We start from the raw sequence: 4,485 nt of genomic DNA, 5'->3' as shown, positions 1-4,485 counted from the left end.
AAAAAAAAAAAAGAAACATGACTATATATATATATATATGTGTATGTGTGTGTGTGTGTGTGTATGTGTGTATATATACACACATATATATAAGAATGAAAGAACATGACTCTCTCTCTCTCTCTCTCTCTCTATATATATATATATATATATTAGAAGTAGTCCAGGTGCAGTGACTCATGCCTGTAAGCCCAGAACCTCGGGAGACAGAGGTGGGCAGATTGCCTGAGTTCTGAGTTTAGGAGGTCAAGACCAGCCTGGGCAACATGGTGAGACCCTGTCTCTACTAAAAATACAAAATATTAGCAGGGTATGATAGCATGCACCTGTAGTCCCAGCTACTCAGGAGGCTGAGGCAGGAGAATCACTTGAACCCAGGAGGCAAAGGTTGCAGTGAGCCAGGATCGGGCCACTGCACTCCAGCCTGGGAAACAGAGTGAGACTACCTCAAAAAAGAAAAAGAAAAAAGAAAAATCAATAGAGCCTCAGAGACGTGTGGAAAAATATCAAAAGGTCTAATATTTGTGTCATTAATACTTCTGAAACAGAGGAGAAAGAGACTGGTGTGGCAAAGTATTTGAAGAAATGATGGCTGAAAACTTCAAGAATTTGGTTAAAGATATAAATTTACAGAGTCGAAAAGATCAGTGAACCCCAAAAGGGTAAAAGCAATGAAAACCCCACCCACCCTAATGGATTTCGGTGAGTGGTTGTGTGGGTTTTCCTTCTGAAAACCAAAGATTAGAAAAAATAATGTTAAGAGTAGCAAGCAAAAAATGACATGTTACATATGGGGGAACAATAATTCTTATGACTGCAGGTTTCTTATCAGAGACCATGGAAGTCAGAAGATGATGGAATAACACCTTTAAAGTGCTGAAAGAAAAGAACTGTCAACTTTACATTTTCTATCTAGTGAATATTCCCTTTGAGAATAAAAGTGAAATAAAAAACCTTCTCAGATAAAGAAAGCCTAAAATTATTTGTCTCCAGGAGATCTGCTCTGAAAGAAATGCTAATAGAAGCCAAAGTGAAATGATACCAAAAAGAAACTTGGAACTACAGAAATGAAGGAGAAGCAACAGAATTGGTATATAGCTGGATAACGATAGATTATTTTTCTCTCCTACATAAAGTTATTTATGATCACTGAAACAACATACCTCATTTTATTCATTTTATTGTGCTTTGTAGATACTGTGATTTTACAAATTGAAGGTTTGTGGGGCAAGTCTATCAGTGTCATTTTTCCAATAGCATATGTTCACTTCCTGTCTCTTATATCACATTTTGGTAATTCTTTTTCAAAATATAAAAATTTCAAAAAAATAAAAATATTTCAAACTTTTTTTTTTTCTTTTGTAGAGACAAGGTCTCACTGTGTTGACCAGGCTGGTCTTTAACTCCTGGCCTCAAGCAATCCTCCTACCTTGGCCTCCCAAAGATCTAGGATTACAGGTGTGAACCACTGAACTCAATCCAAACTTTTTCATTATTATTATAATATTTGTTGTGGTGATCTGTGATCACTGATCTTCGATGTTATTATTGTAATTAATTGTTTTGGGGTATCACAAATCACACCTATATAAGATGGCAAACCTAGTTGATAAATGAAGTATGTGTCTGACTGCTTCTGATCAGCAATTCCCTCACCTTTCTCCCTCTTCTTGAACCTCCCTATTCTGTGAGGCACAATACATTCAAATTAGGCCAATTAATAACCCTACAATGGCTTCCAAATATTCAAGTGAAAGGAAGAGTCACACACATACCTCTCACTTTAAATCAAAAGCCACAAATGATTAAGCTTAGTGAGGAATGTATGTCAAAAGACTAGATTGGTCAAAAGCTAGGCCTCTTACACCAAACAGCCAAGTCGTAAATGCAAAGTAAAAGTTCTCAGAGGAAATTAAAAGTGTTACTCCAATGAACACATGAATAATAAAGAGAAACAGCCTTAATGCTCACATGAAGAAAGTTTAGAGGTCTGGATAGAAGATCAAACCAGCCACATTCCCTTAAGCCAAAACCTAATCTAGAGCAAATCCCTAACTCTCTTTAATTCTATGAAGGCTGAGAGGTGAGGAAGTTGCAGAAGAAAAGCTTGCAGGTGGCATACCTTGATTCCTGGGTTTAAGGAAAGAAGCCATCTCCAGAACATAAAAACACAAGGTGAAGCAGCAAGTGCTGATGTGGAACCTGCAGCAAGTTACACAGAAGATCCAGCTAAGACTACTGATGAAGGTGGCTACAGTAAGCAACACATTTTCCATGTAGGCAAAACACTCTTCTATTGGAAGAAGATGCCATATAGGACTTTTATAGCTAGAGAGAAGTCATTGCCTGGCTTCAAAGCTTCAAAGGGCAGGCCAACTCTCTTAATAGGGGATAAAGCAGCTGGTGACTTTAAGTTGAAGCCAATGTCTATTTGCCATTCTGAAAATCCTAGGGACATTAAGAATGATGTGAATCTTCTGCCTAAGCTCCATAAATGGAACAACAAATCCTGGATGATAGCACATCTGTTTATAGCATGGTTTACTGTATATTTTAAGCCCACTGTTGAGTCCTACTGCTCAGGAAAAAAGATTCCTTTCAAAATATTATTGCTCATTGACAATGCGCCTGGCCACCCAAGAGCCCTGATGGAGATGTACAAGGAGATTAAGGTTGTTTAATGCCTGCTAACACATCATTCATTCTGCAGTCCATGGATCAAGGAGTAACTTCAACTTTCAAGTCTTATTTAAGAAATACATTTCATAGGCTAGAGCTGCCATAGATAGTGATTTCTCTGGTTAATCTGGGCAAAGTAAATAAAAAACCTTCTGGAAACAATTCACCATTTTAAATGTCATTAAGAACATTTGTGATTCATGGGAGGGGATTAAAAATATCAACATTAACAGAAATTTAGAAGAAGTTGATTCCAACCCTCATCTGAGAGGTTCAAGTCTTCCGTGGAGGAAGGAATTGCTGATGTAGTGGAAATAACAAGATAACTAGAATTAAAAGTGAAGCCTACAGATGTGACTGAATTCTACAATCCCATGATAAGACTTTAAATAATGAGGAGTTGCTTCTTATGGATAAGCAAAGAAAGTGATTTCTGAAGATAGAATCTACTCCTGGTGAAGATGCTGTAAACATTGTTGAAATGACAACAAAGGATTTAGAATATTACTTAAACTTAGTTGATAAAGAAGCAGCCAGAATTGAGAGGACTGACTCCAATTTTGAAAGAAGTTCTACTGTAGGTAAAATGCTATCAAACAGCGTCACAGGCACAGAGAAATATTTTGTGGAAGGAAGAGTCAATTGATATGCAAACTTTATTGTTGTTTTAAGAAATTGCCACAGCCACTCCAATCTTCAGCAACTACCACCCTTATCAGTCAGTAATCAACAACCTTGAAGCAAGACCCTCCACCAGGAAAAAGATTATGACTCACTGAAGGCTCAGATGATTGTTAGCATTTTTAAGCAACAAAGTATTTTTTAACTAAGATATTTACATTTTAGTCATAATGTCATTGCATAACATTGTCATGCAATGTCTAATGTTATTAGACATAATGTTATTGCACATTTATTAGACCACAATATAGTATCAACATAACTTTTATTTATTTATTTACTTATTTTGAGATGGAGCCTCACTCTGTTGCCCAAGTTGGAAGGCAGTAGCAATCTTGGCCCACTGCAACATCTGCCTCCTAAGTTCCAGCAATTCTCCTGCCTCAGCTGCCTGGTAGCTGGGATTACAGGCACATGCCACCATGCCTGGATAATTTTTTTGTATTTTTAGTAGAGAGGGTGTTTCACCATCTTGGCCAAGGTGGTCTCGAACTCCTGACCTCAGGTGATCTGCCTGCCCTGGCTTCCCAAAGTGCTATGATTGCAGGTGTGAGCCACCACACCTGGCCTTAAACATGGCTTTTATATGCATTGGGAAACAAAAAACCTTCTATGATCCACTTTATTGCAATATTTACTTTACTGCAGTGGTCTAGAACTGAACCTACAGTATCTCCAAGGTATGCCTGTAGTTGTGAGGTGTTTTACTTGAAGTGTTAAAATATTGATTTTAGGCCAGGTGTGGTGGCTCACAAGTGTGATCCCAGCACTTTGGGAGGCTAAGGCAGGTGTATCACAAGGTTAGGAGATGGAGAACATCTTGGCCAACATGGTGAAACTCTGTTTCTACTAAAAATACAAAAATTAGCCAGGGGTGGTGGTGCACTCCTGTAGTCCCAGCTACTCCAGAGGCTGAAGCAGGAGAATCGCTTGAACCCAGGAGGCAGAGGTTGCAGTGAGTGGAGATTACATCACTGCATCCAGCCTGGGCGACAAGAGTGAAACCATCTCAAAAAAAAAAATTGATTTTAAGTTGACTGTGATAATTAGGTATGTGTATTATTATCCCTAGATCGACAACTAAAAAAAAAAAAAAAGTATGTGTATTATTATCCCTAGATCGAC

This window comes from Cebus imitator, unplaced genomic scaffold (genome assembly GCF_001604975.1).
Source record: "Cebus imitator isolate Cc_AM_T3 unplaced genomic scaffold, Cebus_imitator-1.0 Scaffold18, whole genome shotgun sequence".
Taxonomy (NCBI): Eukaryota; Metazoa; Chordata; class Mammalia; order Primates; family Cebidae; genus Cebus; species Cebus imitator.
The sequence above is the reverse complement of the archived record's forward strand: the minus strand, read 5'-3'. Positions refer to the sequence as shown.